This window comes from Melozone crissalis, unplaced genomic scaffold (assembly GCF_028551555.1).
Source record: "Melozone crissalis strain CALT ecotype California unplaced genomic scaffold, PUWL_Pcris_2 ptg000019l_1, whole genome shotgun sequence".
In the NCBI taxonomy this organism is placed as follows: Eukaryota; Metazoa; Chordata; class Aves; order Passeriformes; family Passerellidae; genus Melozone; species Melozone crissalis.
Window position 1 is genome coordinate 21,463,832 of NW_026535797.1, and position 19,224 is coordinate 21,483,055.

Below are 19,224 nucleotides of genomic sequence, written 5' to 3' on the forward strand. Positions count from 1 at the left end.
CTTTGTGTATAGAAAGGCTGGAGGTCTAAGAAAAAGAGTTCTCAAAGTGTTCAGACCAGCATTCTTATCCCTGGGACAGTAGAAACAATGTAAGACTATTCATTTTCTCCTTCCATGGTTCAGTATCATGAATTCCTGGATGAATCCACCATTTCTGCTCTTCTGTGAGGAAAATGAGTTAACATTTTTGCTGAGATCATCAGTCTTTAAAAGCTGTGGAGATTTTGAGAGGAGCAGCCTGATTTTTTTGAGGAAGCAGCAAGAGCTGGCTCTCTGCAAGGACAGGTGAGCTGGAAGCTGAGCACACCAACACAGCTGGCAGGGCATGAGTCTCAGCAGTGCCACAGCTCCCCAGTGAGCCAAGCAAGGCAGGTCCAGTGTGGGGAGCAAGGATCAGGCACAGCCTGTGAACACCAGGCAGGTTCCTGGTGAAAAGGCAGCTCTGAGACCAGGCTGGAAGTCAGCTCCAGGTCAGGATTGGTTTGTAGGATCTCACGGGTTTGTAGGATCCAGAGCAATGGTCCAAAAGCAGAGACAGGCATGGCTGCAACACAGCAGGAGCTTTAGCTCAGATGGGGCCTGATGGAAGGGGCTTAGCTTAAAAGCAGGTCCCACAGGAAGGGGCATTAGCCCTGGCTGTTTCCAGGCCAGCAAAGGAGTGGGGCAGCTCTCAGCTCTGCAAGCTCCAGGCTGGCCGTGAGCCCAGGCAGCAAAACAGCCAGGTGGGGACCTGCTCTCAGGGCCCTCACACAGGGCCCTCATCTCTCTGTTTGCCCTTGCTGAAGTGTAGAATAAGTCAGAAAGTTACTTTGTGGTGTGGAATGGTCCCTGATGGCTTTAAATCCCATAATTTTCCCTTTTGGATTTAGGCTTGCCAGATGTAATTGCTGCTTGTTGCCTGGTGGTCCGGCAAATGATTTTTCCAAACCTGTGGGGTCTGACAAAATCATGAGGCTACTCAGCACCTGCTGGTGAACCTTCTGGTGGATATGGGATGGAGGGGACCCTGTGTTTGGGCTCAATGTGAGATGGATGACCACCTGGGGAGTCCAACTGCAGAGTCATCAGTATTAAAGCACAGAAGCTGATCAGCCAGAAATTAAGCACATTGTTACAGCCAAACAAAAATAAAAACAGGAAAACAAAAAAGAAATCAAACGCAAACTAAACACCAAGGTCTTTCTGTATGTGCACAGTTTAAGTGGGGAAAGTGATTCCACTTTACCCATGCAGCCCCTGTGCCCTCAAGGCCACACAAATACACCTGGCAGCTGGGCTGGGGTCTTACTTGGGATCTGATCTCTCAGAAAGTCCCAGCACGGTATAAAAAACCCTTAATGTTGCAAATCAAACTGGCACTGAACTCCTAGCACCACAATGCAAGAAGATGCTTGTCCCATAATTGGGATCTGCATATTTGTCTTGATTGTTTTGCTGCAAAATACCTCAGTGAAACTACAAAGTATACATGAGACACCTATAGCTGACAGACCTTTTCTACACCATTTACCAAAGCAATGTTTTGTGTGCCTTCTCTTGTCTTTGCTATGAGAATTATTCATGCATTCACAGAGTATCCAATCACTTTCAAATTCATTGCTGTTGCACTCTCAGCCCATGGGTGAGGTTGTTTATTCATTCCTTGCCCCGAGGTGCCTGGAGGTAGTGCTCTGCTCTGCGCCGGCACCGTCCTGTCCTGCCAGCCTGCAGGACAGCTGAGCTGGGAGCAGGAGGGTCCCTCCTGTTTGCTCCATTCTGGGATGGCAGAGGGAGGGATGAGTGCTTGACCTGGGCTGTTGGTTTATATCAGAGCTTCTGCTTAAATTCCAGGGCACCACAGATGCCCAAAGGCCTGTCCCACACTGGTGTCTCTCTGTCAGAGCTGCTCTTTGGAGGGATGCAGGAGTCTCTCATTCAGACTTGGTGAAAGGTTCATTTACATTGCAGCCAAACCAGACCCAGCCTGAATCTGGCTGGAGAAACAATCTGGGAGCCTTAGGATCTCTCCCTGTCCCCCAAATCCCTTTTGTAGATAAAGCATTGAACACAAATGCTGCCAGAGCAGAGAGAAATTACTGATGTTATGACTCTTCTCAACCTACTTAGAGAATACAACTGGAATCTTAAACTTGTTGCTGCATGTTTTGCTGGTAATCTGCTTTGTTTAGTTTGTGTACCTTATTTTAATGGCCTGTATAGAAACCATATATCATTGCAGCAAAAATATGTGTGCATATGCATGTATAAGCATGTCTCTACGATTGTATAGAGATATGAAGTCATTTGGTTTTTAATATAAATGTTGTCTTCTTAGATTTTTACATGTAGTGCCAGATTTTCAAGGTCCTGTCTTAAAATAATTGTATTACTGTAGGAATAAGATTGCATTAGACTTATGGGAGAATTTTAAGACAAAATAGAAAACACAACATGGAATTGAAAATATAAGATACATTTTGCCTTCTTCTGTCTATTTAAAAACCTATAAAATAGGAAAAAAAAAGAAACTTAAAAAAAAAAAAAGACAACAACAAAGCCCACAAAAAACCAACAACCCAAATGAACAAATGCCAAACTTGGAAATCAGCAGCTCATAGGGAAAAAAAAAACTTCTTCCAGGCTTCCTTTCTACAGGAAAGCATATATCAAGGGCTGAAGTGAAAGAGAATAGGAATATTTGGCTGGAGTTCAAGCTGGTTCTAATAATGGTTCTTTCAAATAACTATTTGAATTCTTATAGCCAAAAATATTTGCCAGTCTTTTTCCATGTGAAATGTTATAAATCAAAAGGCAATGGATATTGTAAAAAGTCCTGAAAATATATAGATGAGTTTTCCACTGAGCATCCAAAATACCCTTTAATTCACCCTTGCTAGCACCTTCCATGGAATATTGCCTTCATGGGAACTGCTCACATACTCAGATATTTGCAGTGGCATTTTTGTGCGTGGCAAACTCTTGCAAAATGTAAGGTTTTCTTTTCCCTGGCAGTGCAATATGCAAATACACTCCACTGATGCACAACTGAGCCCACTTAGTGCAGCTTATCATACTGAAATAGCCTCATCAGTGCAAACACCCAGCATCCTCTTACCCAGGCTGTAATAAGATCTCAATGACATATACACGGGTTTGTAGGATCAGATTATTATTTGTGTAACATTAAAGTCCTGCTCTATCTGGCAGGCCAATATATGGCACTCCTCATGACATTTAGTTACCAAGAAAACTTGGAGACACAAAGCATCTCTCTGGGAGAGTGTTGACAGCCCTGAGCAGGCTCAGCTGGGGCATCCCCATCACCCCAGAGCCCCAGCCTGGCTCAGCCCTGGCTCTGTGCAGGAGCTCAGCTGCAGCCAGACCTGGCCTGGCCATGGGGTCTGTGTTCCCAGGCCTCAGCCCCAGCAGCTCTGCAGCTTGGCCCTGACTTTGGCCCTGCCCCATCAGCTTGGCCCTGCCAAGGGTCCCTGGACCCCACACAGATCCTGCCAGGCCTGACCTCGGACCTGCCCCATCATCACAGATCCTGCCAGGCCTGACCTCGGACCTGCCTCATCGTCACAGACTTGCCTGGTGAGTTGGACTTTTGGGTAGAGTATTGGGGTCTGCCCTTCCCTGCTCCCTTGCTGCCAGTCCTGGGATACCCTTTAGCTCTTGGGGTGCAGGGAACAGCTGACCCTTGCTGCTCCCTGATGTGGTACCAGCCTCTCATGGTGTGTGCCCAGCAACAAGAGAATGAGACTAAGGGATGAGTTAAAAGCTTGTTAATAAGGGAATCTGTGTCTCAACACCCTTGCCACTATTAGGATGGGCCACATGAAGGATTTTTTTCTAGTGTGTCTCAGATTCTGCTTCAGCAGTATGAAATATAGATCATTAATTAATTAGAAACAATTCAGTTGCATGATCATAAGATTGTTTTTCTTTCCATGAATGGATGTAACTCGTCTGTCTCTGTCACAAGTGCTCATATTTGTCTCTTGGGAGGGTTAACTCTGTCTAGCCATAGGAAATAATAAAGCAGCCTGCTAAAATACAGCTGTAGGGCTGTCCATGTAACAGAGAAGCCTTGTACCTAGAACAGTGACAGGCTGCTCTGCCCAGCAGTGCACCAGGGTGGGCAGAAGCAGGAGGCCTGAGGAACCTGCCAGCTCCAGCTCTCAGTGAGTTCTTCCCTGCCCCTCAGTTGAGCTGCACATCACACACAGCTCCCTCTTTGCTGAACTGGAATGACTGCTCTGCTCCTCTGTAATTCTCCGTAAGAGAAGACAGACTTTGGTTGGTGGCAGACACCTGTCTGTCTTGAAGTATGTGCATTGTATGGAGTGCAAATTTTCTGGACTTGTGCTGAAGAAACATTTATCAGAGGATTCTGGTGCTTCTTGGTGTGTGCAGGGAATGATTTCATTTCTTCACTGCATATTTTGCGAACTGTCACATCTTTTGATCTTAAAAAAAGCTCTACTAAGCCTCATCAGTTCATAAAGCAGTGTTGAAAAATATAAGATGCTTCTGAAATCAATTGTTGCTTAAATCCACATGTATTTTGTAATGTCTAAAAGCTCCTTTCCCCTCAACTTGGAAAAGATAAATTTAAAAACCAAGCAAACACATACCCCTGCAGCTCCCCCAAGGTCAACATGTACTCATTCAACTCAAGCAGTCAGTCCTGCCTGTAAAGAGCAACACACTTTAATATTGCTAGACTCATAATGGAGACCACAGTGGTGTCAGTTCTCAAATCAAAGAGAAATAAAGGTTCATGTTTCTGTCCCAAGAGAAGGCAACTGGATTTGAAGGGTTGTCAGTCTAGAACATGTACATGTGCCTGCAAAGTCAGTCTTCTGGATGTATGAATAGCCTTTCTCTAGACAGGACAGTGTAGCATAAACCCCTCTAAATGGCAGTCTTTGGCACTACTGAATGTGGTGTAGTTTGTTCAAATCTTTCAGTTAAAAACTATTTCAGAACAGAAAAGAAAGTCGCTACAGGTTGCTTAATTGGTTACTAGTGAGGAATATGGAAATTGCTTACCCAAGATAACCATTTGCAGTAAACACTAAGAAGAACTGATTTAGGACTATAATTAAGGTTGCAATGACTTGAAACACATTAGGGAAAGATTTAGACTGAGCATCAAGAAAAAATACCAGAAGCTGCAAGGTGTGTATTCCATGAAATGTTTGCAATGTATTGAGGGAACCTCCACCCATGCCACTTTAAGGTAGCTCACTGAGAAAAGGACACAAATGAGTTACATGTTTGTTCTGGGCTTTCATTTGCACATCGTCTTTAAATTTAAGCTCTGAAGAACATATTTTAAGGAGAGGTCCTGATGAGAGAAATCTTTTCTCATTTTGGATCTGTGTTCTCTGCTTCTTCTCTGTGACCCTATACTGGGAGCACTTACAGAACTAAATCATCAACCTAAAACAAGTCACTTCTTTCTTCTTACTTTCTCTCAAAAAGGAATGAAAAAAATAAGAGAAACTGTGAAGAGATTTTTAACTAGATAAAATAAAGGAAATTTCAAACTGAAGTAGGTCCTTGTGTTTAAACAGTAGTTAATGCTGTTACTGATTAGAATCGCAGTAGTGCCTGGATGTCTTAGCTGAGATTGGGGGGGGAGGGATAATGTCACATTCTTTATACTCTAGATCAAAAAGACAGCCAAAGGAGGTATTACTGTCTCTGTATGATAGAAGATGAAACTCAGGGAGGTTAAGTGACTGCCTTACTGATAGGCAGCCTGTAACAAAGACAGAAAATGAAGCCAAAGCTTCTGGGTTTCAGTTTGGTGCTTCATTCCAAACTCTTTCCCTCTGCCAGGGAGCTTTGTTAGGGTAGGACTCCAAAAAGGTTTGCTGTTGTTTCACCAGTGCATTTCTGCCTGTGTAAAGCAGGAACTACAGTGCTTGGAGCAGGCAGGCTTTGTGGCATGAATTGGAGCCAGTTAACGTAGCTGGCTGTGGGTTAATTCTTTATGAAATGAGATTGTTGTTCATGTGTGTCATACAACTGCACTCAAGAGACCTGATTTTGATTGCTTGCATTACCAGCTGGGAAGTCAGAAGTTTGTAATTTTAGACGCAAAAGGAGAAATGTAATTTCCTGGACTTATAGATGATTTTTTTAAAAGCAATTATCCAATGTCTGTAGAGTCAACATGTAAACTCAGTGTTAATTCTTTTCTAAGAGGTTAATTGTTATAAGAAGAAAGCTCATATGCAGCAATTGAAATTGAGTGGGTTCATCACTATATTCAGAACCCCACTCCCAAGCTGAACATCTTCTCTCTAATAATCCTCAGCATTTATACAGACAGGAGCATTTCTGAGCTTTGCCAAGAGCCAGACTAATATCTTTCCTATTTTATAAACAAGAAAACTTTAGCAAGGAGCTTTCAGCACGTTTAGGTACAATGCCATGTCTTTAAAACTCAAAAGATCCTGCTGCCCACTATCATATTTCATCTCTTCACTCATATTATTTCCCATTAGACTATTTGTCTCTGATAGTTTGGGATAGCTGTAGATTTACAGCCAAGGAAAGATTGAAAAAAATAAGACAAGTGAAACTCTTAAAGAAACAAAGGACTAGAAGGCTTATTTACTGTCCTTTCTGAAATATAGACATTCATTATTCCTGGACCTAGTAAAGGTGGAATTATTTTTCTTATATTTCTGAATATTCTCAATTTACATAACTCTTCAACTCTACTTATGTTTTAATTTTAACCAAATTACAGCATTGGGTTAAAAAGTCAACTTTTGCTAATAAAAGCATGAAGTTTATCATGAGTGCTCATTCTTTAATATGCTGCCTGAATTAATACAGAGAATTTCAAGTTTACCATTTAAATGGTAATTTAAATTCTACCACACCCAATTCTCAGTATAAGGAGATCTCTAGTATAATCGATAATTTAAAAAATTTAAATCTTTTTAAATTTAAAAAATCCAAACAGGCCAGCAAGCCCCAAAATAGAAAATGCATATGTCCAATGCAAATAATTTCCCACTTGCTTATTCACTTTTGCTACTAATTGAATGGTCTCCTATGTGTCTTGGCATTTGCAATGATAGCATTTGTGAGAAAGTTAGTTTTATGATGTAATGTGGGAATTTATTACATATATTTGTAGATTCCTTTTCTGTTAGGTAATTCAGTATTTGCTTTCTTTTTGATTCTTTTATGTATCCCTTGCTTCCCAGAAACAGCACTGGGGCCACAGATGAGCTCTTTATTTAACTTCAAATAATTTTAATTTAGTCCAGAGTTTCCAAAGATTAATTATTTGGTGTGCTCTACTTCAGATTGCTTCATTTGCAGGAAATTAATGTTCAGCATTACTTGGAAGTGAAGGAAAACGAACAGGTCATTTATAACAGCCTGTCATTAATACCATACACATATTTTCTATTCCTAATGACTGGGATTTTAAATCAGCCATACAAAATTAAGCCCAAACATGCAAATACTTAAGGTATGATAGTCAGCTCCTCATTTTTTTATAAGATTTGGGATTATTCCATGAAGCGGGTGTGGAAATTCATAATTGCACACGAGTGTCTAAATATCCCCACTAAAACTTCCAGACTGCTCAGTTGCAGCCACATATCTTGTTCAGACACAGCAAAGCTGAGAGCTGGTTGAGGTTCCTGAGAAGGTGCCCACCTTCTCTCCCCAGAGAGTCTGTTCAGGCACAATTACATCTGTAATCACTCCCTAACCTGTGCAGTTCAGCTGACACACTTTTAATGGCTGGTCATTTCTAGCATGCCTGAAGAGTTCTGTGCACCCTCTGTGGGGCTGTTTGTGTGTGGGTGACAATCCAGGGGATGACTCACACTCACTGCATGCAAGTTAAGCATCCAGCTCCTGTCGAAAAACAATAAGAGTTGATTAACTCCCAGCTGAGCTTTTGAAAATATCCAACTTTGCTCTTAGGCCACCCTTCAGCTGAAGATAAAGCATAGAGAATGCTAGTAGTTGCAGTGGAGCAGAATATTCATCTTAGTTATTAGCTCAGGCAGCATGATATCTCACTTAGCAGCAATAAGCTGTGTTAAAAAAAAAAAAAAATCTGGCAGCCCAGAATTAACAGAGTGGGTGAAATACTGTGAGGAGAGAGAGAGGCAGTGGTGGATGTTACAGAAAGACACAGGGTCTGATTATCCAGGCGTTGAGAGGGATAGAGAAAAAAAAAGAGGGGATGTTCTGCAGCTTAATTAATGGAAAGAGGCTTGTGCATCTGACAGCAGCCCCTCTGCAAGGTGAATTCTTTCATAAAGAGCCTCATTCATGAGTTGCCAAGACATCCACAACCTATTCTTGAATTCACACAAAAATTAAAAGAAAAACAACTGACTGGCTAATTTAGCGACTTGCAGGATGCAGCTGGTGCTACTGTTTTCACAAAAAAAAAGGCCTTTTCCCTTCCACCTCCTAACCATTCCAGTCTTCCTCCCCACCCCCAGCTATTTTCTATCCTGCTGCACCAGTGAGGAGTGTGACAACTCCTGACTTAGCTGGCACTGTGGGATATCGAATAACAAAGGGGAATAATATCAGGAGAACAGAGGGGATCTGGCCAGCACTAAGGAACAAGCTCACAGCTTGCCCAGGTCCTGCCATCAGCTGAGAACTAGAACTTCCCTTTATTTTTCTTTTTTTTTCTTTAAAAAAAAATTATTATTATTATTAAATAAACAAAGGCCTTCATTATGCTGGATAATGCAATTGACACCTTGATAAATCATCAGCTGTGTACCTCTCCTGTGTACCCTGAGGAGACAGTTTGTGTAGTTCTAGGCATATGAAGAAGACACTTCACATTTCCAACATTGATATGTGATTACCTTGGTTCTTCCTAGCTTCTACTTCACATTTTCATATTACCTGACACAGAAAAACACGTCTCTCCTGCCCTCCAAATCCCTTTTCACTCAGATTTTCCTTCCCAAAGGATATTTAATACAAAATCCTTCTGTGCATGATGATAATTTAACAACCAGAGTTAGTCAGGTTGAGAGCCCCTGATACAAGCAAGCCAGTGGCAATTTTTAAGGGAGCACTGAGCAGATCTAAAGGTTCCTGAAAGGGTTTTTGAGATGATGTGGTGTATTGCCACCTGACTCTGACAGGCCTTCTAGTCTAGCTCACAGAGCCTGAGTTGCTGTAGTACCGGCAGCTATGGGAAGTGACTGAAATAAATTGTTTGTGCAGCCAGAGCTTTATTTAGCAAAGGAACCTCACAACTAATGCTGCCAACAAAGGAAGTAAAGAAAACATCATACAGACACCACTAAAAATCCAGCTGGAGATAGCAGTGTGGTCCTTGACACCAGTCAAACTCCTCTTGGTTCAAGCTGCAAAAAGAAAAGACTAGAGTGGATGTTGCTCAATTTCCAAGCATTGCAGAGCAGACCAAAGGTTTTTCTAAGCCTGGGTTTAGCAATTTGGCTTAGCAATTTCAGAGCTGGTTTGCCACATAGATTATTTCCCAAACTCCCACCCTTGGTGAGAATGTTGGCGTGCCAGGAGATGCTGAGCACAAGTTCAAAGGGTAAATACTCCAACCAGCTTTGCAGTAGGTGAGGGTTTTCACTGTCCTCTGAGTTTGAAAAGTGCTCCTTGTGCCTATCAGTCACATTTCTTAGAACTCTGCTGCTGCCATACACCAAGGGTTGGGCATCATCAGAAGTCTCCAAATTACGTGGCTGGTAGCAGCCTCTCTGGTCATTACTATTTCTTCAGCTTATTAATAGGATTTTTAAAAATATATAGTGGAAACTGGATGAGAATAGGATTAACAAGAGTATGATCAAGCTTTCTCCTACCTTTTTCTCTCCATGTTTCTTGGCAATCTTTGATCAATAAAAAATTGCAACAACTACAGATCTGGAAATGTTCCCCTGGCTAAAACTGAGCTATAATATAGTACACCCATATCACAGCTGGAAGTTGTGAGGATTCTTTCAGTTACATTAAGCACTGTCAGAATCCTTTTGCAGCTCAAAGTAACTTTATTTAACAAAACTGCCTTTGCAGTCTCTTTTATTGGCTTCTAAGTACCGAGGATGGCCCTCTTTTCATCTGAAGGGCTTAGCAAGTGTGCTACCTGACTTTTTGGAGAAGCTTCTCCTTCTCCCTCCCCCTTGCTTGTCCAGTTCAATCTGGGAAAAGTTATATAAGTCATGTTCATTTAAACAGAGACCCAGAGAATATTCCAGCAGCATGGAGAACACAATGAGCTGTTGGGAAGCTGTGAAAGGGATTTGGTGTGAACCTTAAAATGAATCCCCCCTCTCATAAAGTGACAACCCAATATCCCCAAAGGGAACAGCAGGAGGGAAACCTAAACCTGTCGACAAAGTCAACCGGTAATGATTGGAGAGTTAATTACTTTAAAGCCCACAAAGACAAGCTGAGGTGTTAAAATGGCCCCTGCAAACATCAGCATCCTCCCCTTTCACCAGACTAACTAAACACAGCAGGACAGTAGCAAGAAGGACCTGACCAGCCCCTGATTATGGCACTTTTCACTACCTTTGAGCAAACTGATCTTTATTCATTTTCAATTTCATCCTTTATCTTGTCAGCTGTCCTCACCAAGTATTACTGTAATGTGTATAAAAACACAAGGCTGCATCAAGTTCTGTCCTGCTGGTTGGTACAGAGTCCAGCAATTTCCCAGCCCTCCTCTTGGGATTAGCCTTGAAAACATCACTCTTGCACTCAGCAGCAAAATGCTTCCTGTCATATCAGTGCCTTTTGCATGGCAAAAGGAGAAACTTAAATCCAGTACAGCTATAACTAACAATTTACTGTGGAGCCTAGGTGCTAATCCTTTCTTCTCCAGCAAATTTGTTTTGAGTCACACATTATATTAAGATTCCATTTGTGAGGTTTAACACAAGATTAGCAGGTGTTTCAATGTGAAGCATATAGAGGTTAAACACATTGGTAGGGTGTTTCAGATGATGATGAGCTATTGTTGTAAGGAACCCTATTGACCCATTGGACCCATAACAATTGATTGCCATTTATTAAAACATCTAGTAATCACTTACTAATCCTTTATCATGCATAAATAGAGCCTCCACATCAAGTACTGTGAGACACTGTATATATGAAAGGCACCATCTTATAGACATTGTCATGTATAAAAGCCACCTGGTTTTTTCCGTCTTTGCTTTTCGCATTTTCCTTTGCCCTCCCAAATTCTGTTCATCCCATTGCTGCTTTAAAATGTAGTACAGTTAATGCAGCAAAAAGACATGTTCCTGCTAAGCTCTGAAATGTGTGTTAACACACCAGCAGTTTCTTCTCCACAACTAGCAGAGGACCTCTGAAACTGGATCTCTTGTGCCCAGAGTAGAGCCCTTCATACCCAGGTGCCCAGATTTTTCCTGAGGCCAGCATCCTCTTCTAACCATTTTGCTTTAAACTTTGCCTATCTCTGGTTGGGGAAAAAGAAAAATAATACTCACTCACCTAACAAAGCTCTTACAGGAACTAATTCATTAAGGATTGTGAAGTGCTTTGATATAGCAGTGTGGTATATTTGCCAGAGTAAAAAGGAACATGTGGGATTTATTATAAACAGTCACTGTCTCCATCCCTGTGGGATGACAGCTGATCTACCACAAACATTTATTTCCAAATTACAGTATTATGCCAATTACAACTCCTGAGTTGAAACTGCTGTAGCATTTACCTTATAATCTGCTAGTTTCAGGAATTAAAAAGCACCTAATCAGTAAAATGGCAGCAGGAGACTATTTTACACTATTATTCAATTTGATTAAATGTAATAGATAGAGACAGCAAATGATCAGAGAACATGCCCACAGGTTACTCACTTTGTGTGTATATAAATATATGAGTGTATATATTAACACAACCTGTAGGTCTTAAGCTGGGTGGTGATGCTCTGTTGTGTGCAGCAATGCATATCCTCATACAAAAACCAAGAAGCATTCTGCTTGTGCTCAGAGGAGCAGACATAGTTTCGTGGATTAATCTTTCAGATTAAATTAAAATATAAAAGGCTTGGGGGGGGGGGGGGGGGGTTTGGGAGAAATACCACAAATTAAAAAAAATATAAGAAAAGGCTGTTTTAGTCCCAAAGGTTGAAGGTTAGAGGTGCAGGGAAGCTGCTATCAGGTGAGCTGAGCAGAGGAGGCGGTGCAGGTAAAGAATTCATGCATTCAGCTCCCAGGCAGGGACATGCTCAGGATGACTGTGGGATGAAACTCGTTGCACTCTTAGGATGACTTTTCTCCCCAGGGTTACTTCTTTCAACAGCATATGCCAGGGGATGAAATTTCCAGGTGACTGCAGTCAAATATGTGGCTGTGTGTGGTAATAATAGAAGGAACATCCTGGCTTGGTTGAGGTCATAGGATGTTTTGCCAGACTTCTACGAGGGCCAAGATTTTACCCTCCAGCATCTCCAAAGATAAATAGGGATCTGTCACCATACCAACATGGACAACTGCATAATTGTTTCTAAATATGTAACAGCCCCACTAGTTCTAATGGAACTGCATCAGTGATTAAAGCCCTCACAGGGAAATTCTTAATATGGCAGTAATTTCATGCACAAGAATTTTCTTACTGATTTCAAGCAAGTGTTCAAACTCTAATTCGATGTTCTTTTTTTTACACTGATGAATTTGTTCTGCACATGTCTGGGCTTTATTTAAGCAGTAGTCTCCAGCATGTCTTACACCACAGCCATATAGCAATTTTCATTTTTGAGAACTGAATTTAACTGAGACCATGCAGAGCCCTTAACTTCTTGCTTTCTCTCACTTGTGATCAAAAAATAGCAGTGTTAGTGCATTTTTAGAATAATTCTAAGGACTTTTGAGGAGAAGCATATGCTCACTACGTACTCTACAATGTAGATGTACAATAATATATATTTTTCCATGGAGGGTGTGTGTGGGGTGAAAATCCTGTAAATAAGATTATTTAAAATATAAAAGCAAAGAGACTAATAGAACAAAGTGAAATTAGCCAAAGTAGTTCTTTCTACAAGAATACATGGGAAAGTTATTTTGATTTTAGATACTCTTTTTTAACATTAAGGACATGATTTTAGCACATGGAATGAGTATATTCAATGTATAAATATTTAGACACCTGTTATTCCTTGGGGGAATTAGTGGTACTTCATCAGTTTGTAGGAGTTATGGGAGAGAAATCCTGCAAAGTCTGCCCATAAAAGACATATTAAAGTGTAAATTTTATTGTTTGCACTGACTTCCTTGATGGTCTTATTACTTTTCCATAGATATTTTTAATATAGGCTTGAGGGCATTTTCATACAATAAACCAAAAATATTTCTTCTCTAGATGACCAACCAAAATGCTTATAGCCATTCTCAGCTACATCAAAAGCATTCCAGGTACTTAGGTTTCTCTGTGTAAGATGCACTATCTCAAACTGAACTGCCATGATATAGCTCTTTTGAAGTTATAGTTTTGGAAAACAGTATAATTTACAGTGACAGTGGATCTGAGTTTGCTGGACGATGATTCATGTATAAAGAGGTTCATGTGCTTAAACTTCACAGTTTACATAGTATCAGGTACACCTGTAAATGTCAAGATCCATAGGACTCTCTCTCTAAAAAAAAGGTTCTTGAAGATGCTAAAAACTGGAACACAATACCCAATGACATATCATCCTATAAAATTTATTTTTAGGAAAAGAGTTAAATGGAGAAGAAAGAATGGAATTATTTAAACCAGAGACTTTTATGATTTTTCTCTGTGCTGTTACTTATCTCTTCACGACACGCTCATAATTCCAGAATGGCCAAACATATTATCGAGTTTTCTCCAGTGTTTTGTTTCCTGAACTGGGATGAGGCCATGCCAAGTTTCAGTTTCAAGAAATTATTTTTATGTTTTTACCACTAACCAAGTTGTAAATTTCCCAGAAAAAAAAAAAAATTGATGGAAATGTTGACACAACATTCAGAATAGTGTTGCAAATGTGACGCTGTGCTACAAATTGTGCTGAAATGATTTATAACATTTCCAATAATTTAAAAACTATTTTAAATCACTGCCAGGTCCTGCATAATACATGAACCTTGACGGATTCTCCAACAAGTATTAGGTCACTACAGATTTCAATTTCCCTCTTTATGTTTAAAAGGTTGCATCTGGCAGTTAAAAGACTAAAACCTCAGTCAATGGTTATGGTGTGATAGATACATGCTGGAATATTATTTTCACCCAGTAGCTTTCTGTAAGTAGGTCATACAATTTTACAGTGCTCTGAAACATCACCAAAGAGCTTCCTTACACAGTAACTCCAGAAACTGACTCTGAAAGAAGTTGCACTAAACTTTAATTTTTTTTTTATTATTATTATGGAAACTTTGTTTCCTTACTAGTCTACATGCAGTGCATCATCTAGGGAAGACCTTCATAATTTATTGTAGAAGGTCATTTTCCACCCACTCTTAAGGAGGTTTTTTTTTTTTTTTAAATTTTACTTTTATATTTTCTTATTCAGGACCAGGTATTTTTAGAAAACTTTGCAGGCAGGCACCTAACACAACATGTCATCCACAAGATGTGGAAAAGAGGATGTTGAGGAGACGTCTGGAACAATCAGGTTTGGGAAGATGGGGAATGACTAGCTGTGCCTGCTTGAGTAGATGCTCAGGTAGGTACTCTGCCTTTCCCTCCCTTGTGTGGTACCCTGTGGGATGTATCCCATGGTATTTTGTCATGCCATGCTTGGGTAAAAAGTGATGTTTGGGTGAAAAGTGCTGTTTGCTGGCCACAGGTGAGAAAACCATCACAAGGAGTATTCAAACCCAGGAGCAGGACTCGATGATTCTGATGGGTCCCTTCCAACTCAGCTTTTTCTGTGATTGCTGTGATTGACTTTGACATGGTGAGAGGCCTTTGGCAGCACCGGTCAAGACAGCGTGGAGAAAACCGAGCTTTAAGTCCGTACGCGTTATCACCTTGTTCTTTAATATAAATTCCTCGCAACATCTTGTTACATGTACAAACTCAACGGGAGGACAACATCTGTGATTTGTTCACGCTGCTTCCATCCCTCACACTAATTATGGGAGGCTCGAGCACAGCCCTCTTCCCCTGGCCCGGGGGAGCGTTCCAGCCCCAAAGCTGCCCTCGGGGGGCTGCCGTCGGGACAGGTCACATCGCCCCCGTAGGACCGACAGCCCCGTGCGACCCCCGAGGGCGGCTGGGGGCCCCGGGAGGCGCCGGGGGCCGCTTCCCCCCGCAGCCGCCTTCCCGCCCAGGGGACGCGCCGCCCCCCAAACTTTATCGCCTTTCCCCCTTTCTCTCTCCCCATTTATTTTTTTTTTTCTTTCTTCCTTTTTTTTTTTTTTTTTTTTTTTTGAGGGAGAAAAGATGGGGGGAGCTCAATTTCCCACTTGCCAACAGCAGATAAAAAAGTGGGGAGGGACCTCTTCTGTCACAGCCTATGTAGATTAACCTTTCAATTAGCTGTTATCAGGTCCTGTGTCTTAGCACCAGTCCTCGCAATCTGCGTCCGCCCGCACCGGGGAGGCTGGAGGTCTGGGGTGGGTTTCTGTTTTAATTTCTAAATTAATGATAATTGCTCGCGTGGCTCCCCTCCCCCGCCGAGAGCCGAACGCGTGTGTCTGATCTGCCCGTCCACCTTTTAGTATTTTGGAGTGAGAAGAGGAGCCCCGCGGAGGAGGAGGAGGGGAGACAAGGTATTCTCTCTGTATTCATCTTCTTTTTTCCCCTCTCGCGGAGGGGCTTAGGGAAGGTAACTGGTGCAATCAATCCGCTGGCTGGGGATTCCCTCCACCCCCTCCCCGGCTCGTCTGGCTCTCCTGGCTGGGTCTCTTCAGTGTGTATGTGTTTGGGGAAGGGGGTGGGGGGAGGCTGTGTTGTTGTTGTGTTCCTGGCTCTGCTTGCAGCCAGGAGAGAGAGCGAGCGGGCGAGCGAGAGACAGAGCGGAGAGAGCGAGCGAGCGAGAGAGAGAGAGGAGCCGCGATCGCGTTTCAGGGGCAGCACATTCCGCAGGAACCGCTGCTGCAGAAACACACACGGGCAGAGAAAGGAGGTCATTGCAAGCAAAGGGGGGAACCTGCATCGGAGGTTAGATTCCCAGGAGTTTATGCGGGGGATAATAGGGAGCATGCGATGGGGTTTGTTTTGCATTGGGTGACAGGCTGCAATTTGCCATAATAACCCCCTTTCCCTCCCCGCTCCCAGCGCAGGGGGCTTGTCACTAGGCTGGGTACTTTTTTTCCTTTAGCATCGGAGGCTGATGCACGTGTTTGCAGACACTTGCGCTGGGTAAATGCATTGCAATGCTCTGCGTTTTGCAGGGGAGGGGGAGCAGCAGCAGGGGGTGATGGCTGGGCTGGATGGGGTGGGGAGAAGGGGAATGGAGTGGCGGAGGGAAGCAGGGGATGGCTGAGGTTTTTGTGTTGCATGTTCCCACCCTGTCTTTCTGAGGCGGCAATTGTTCCCTCGCAGACGGGGTGACAGAGAAGTCCCTGTGCTTCGCATGGCGAAACTTGCAGGGACCTGCATGTGGCTGCAGAGCTGGGAGTCATTGTCGTCGTTCCCGTTCCCGCTCCCTCCTCCCTCCCTCGGCGGTGCGGGGTGTGTGTGTGCGCGATAAGCGGCTGCCAGTGCCAGGCACCTTGGGAGGGTAATGCTGCGAGCACGCCGCTCCATCTCGCCCGCCCGGGCGAGTGCCAGCCTCCGAGGCACGCGCGTGACGCTCAATATTTAAGGCGGCTCATTAGTGTGTGTGGCGCGCCCGCCCGCCCTGCCGAGCTGGTTCAGGCGGCCGCCGCCGGTGTCTCGGCAGCGCTCGCGCTCCCGAACAAACTTCGGGAGCGAGCGGGTGGGGCGGCGGTGGGGGGGGTGAGGAGGCCGGGGGGTGGCGGACGGGCGGCAGCGGCAGCCAACGGGAGGGCGGGATTGCGAGAAGTCCCGCCCCCGCTCACGGCCCGTGACCAATCGCGAGCGCCCGAGGCCCAGCCGCGAGGCGGGTGGGTGGGCGGGGCGCGCTAGTGTGTGGCGGCGGCGGCGGCCAGTGTCAGCCGCCGGCCCCGCCCCCTCCCGCCTGTGGGCGGTGCTGAGCGCCCAGGGAAGGGGCGCGCCGCGCGATTGACAGGCCTCGCCCGCCAATGGGAGCCCCGGGCCGGTTGCTGGGCGGGCCGGGGCCGGTGTGGGCGGGTGACGGACAGCCCCCCCCCCGGCCCGTGAGCGCGCAGCGGCGTGCGCGGCGCGGGCCAATGGCGGGCGGCAGTGGGCGGGGCGCGGGGTAGGTAAGGTTTTAATGAGCCTCCATTGGGCTGTAATCAGTGTCATGTCGGATTCACGTTAAGTACAACAGGGCGAGACAAAATGGCGGCGTAGGTGCGCCGAGCCGCGCGCGGCGGCAGCGGGGCGGTCGCGGCGGCCGCGGGCGGCGCGGAGCGGGGCAGGCGGCCCGGCGCGGCCCGGCGGCGGGAGCGGCGGAAGAGCCGGCAGCAGGGGGAGCCGCTGCGGCGCCCGGAGGAGGCTCCTCCCCCCGCGGAGGTGAGTGGTACCGGGGGGGGTCTCACCTGCCTCCCGCGGGGGACCCGCGGCCACCGCCCCCGGCCCCGCCCGGTGCCCCGCGGTGCGGGTGCGCGCCCGGACCCGGGCTGCCCTGGCCGCGGGTCGCCGTGCCCCGGGCAGAGCCTGCGGGCTGGGGGCTCCCGCCTCGGCAATGGCAAAGCCCGGAGCAGGGCGGGCAGGGCGCCGAGCCAGCCCCGGCTTGGCCCCTGCGAACGCAACAATGCGTTGGCCCGAGGCTCTAGGCGTTGCACATCTCCGTGGCTGGGCTAATACTGCGAAAACCTTGAGTAAGTTGGGGAGGGGATTAGTTCAGGCTGGCAGTGCCACGTTTTGGAAGTGATGTTCACATTGTGTGTTCTTTGCCCGGACCTCACCTCTCGTACTCTGTCGCTGCGTATTGAAAATAACCCCCTCTGGCAAGGGCAGAGGGATACCCACCCCTGCTGTTGAAAACCACGCTCCCAAGAAGAAATGTTTTCAGCTCACCTTTTTCCAGGTGAATTCTTGGCAGTGAATATTACCTTCCTATATTTCCTGCTGTTCCTTAGTACTGTATTTTAAAGTGCTCAGAACTTCCACAGTAGAAGGTGGGAAAGGTGAATTTGGGTGATTTTGCTGCTGTCATGTTGTGCTGATGTTGTTTCCTCTGGTGGCGCTTGCTGCTGTCATGTTGTGAAGTGATTTTAAGCGTATGATCTCAAAGAAGCTTGTGGGGTATCTCAGAGCACAAGCACTTCCATCAGTTCGTTTCACATGTGCCACTCTTCTCTCCACACCCCCGAGTCTTTGGTGCAGTTTTGAAGTTACTGTAGTGTCTACACATCTGTATTTTTAAAGCATATAGGTGTGTCATTGCCCTTTCTTATTATTGGAAACTGTATGTTGTGTAAAGAATAATACAATTGGCTTCATGACCTGAGTAATTTTAAGAGGAATATGCATGATGGGAGTGCTTACCAGGATCTGCTTTCTCCCCATCTCTTTGTAGGTCCATGTCTTTTGCAATAGGAAAACAACTGTGTTGTCTGTTTTGCATCATTAATTGAGATGGGGGTGGAATACAGAGTTGATTAGCTACAGAATTCTAAGTAATGGCTTGGAGCAAGGAAAAATGTCAAAAATGGAATGCAATGGCAGTCTTCTCTTCTTCCTCCTCCTCTGCTGCAATCCTTACCTGACCCTGGTGCTGCAGCAGAGAGCTGGCCTGCTGCTGCTTCTCCTGAGAGTGTGCAGAGCAGGTAGGAGGGAGCAGGGTGAGATTGAGCTTCACAGTTTACCTGCGGGTTGCACAAGTTGCTGTCATCTCCCCCAGGTGCATCTTCTCCTCACCCCTTTCTTTTAGTTTTTTGGTTTTTTTTTAATATAGATGTGTTAATCTCAGGTTTTAAAAGTTTAACTGCATTTACATTTATGGAAGCTGAAGCAGACTTTTCATTAATTAAAAAAACCCCCAACCTTTAGATTGTATGTTGTGATATTTGTGTAGTAACTTTTGGCTTTGGTTTTGAAGAGAAGTGTACCTTTTTTTGTTGCTGGTTTTTTGGCTACACCACTTGTTTTCACAGTCTGGATCACCTGGAAGCAATTCCAGGTACTAGTTCAGTCTGCAAACCACCTTATTAGAGG

The 19,224-nt window shown here is 44.6% G+C and overlaps 1 protein-coding gene across 3 annotated transcripts in view; it reads left to right on the forward strand.

The window, feature by feature from the left end:
- The first annotated feature begins 16,010 nt into the window (after nucleotides 1–16,010).
- The window catches only part of KAT6B (lysine acetyltransferase 6B), a 101,285-nt gene continuing 98,071 nt past the window's right edge, over nucleotides 16,011–19,224 (forward strand). For 2 of the 3 annotated variants that reach the window (XM_054276968.1, XM_054276970.1), the window contains exon 1: nucleotides 17,524–17,577. The gene's annotated coding sequence lies outside the window, so the exon portion shown is untranslated. Of the gene's footprint in view, nucleotides 16,138–17,523; nucleotides 17,578–19,224 lie in introns of those variants that run through there. The other variant, XM_054276969.1, reaches the window with a different exon arrangement.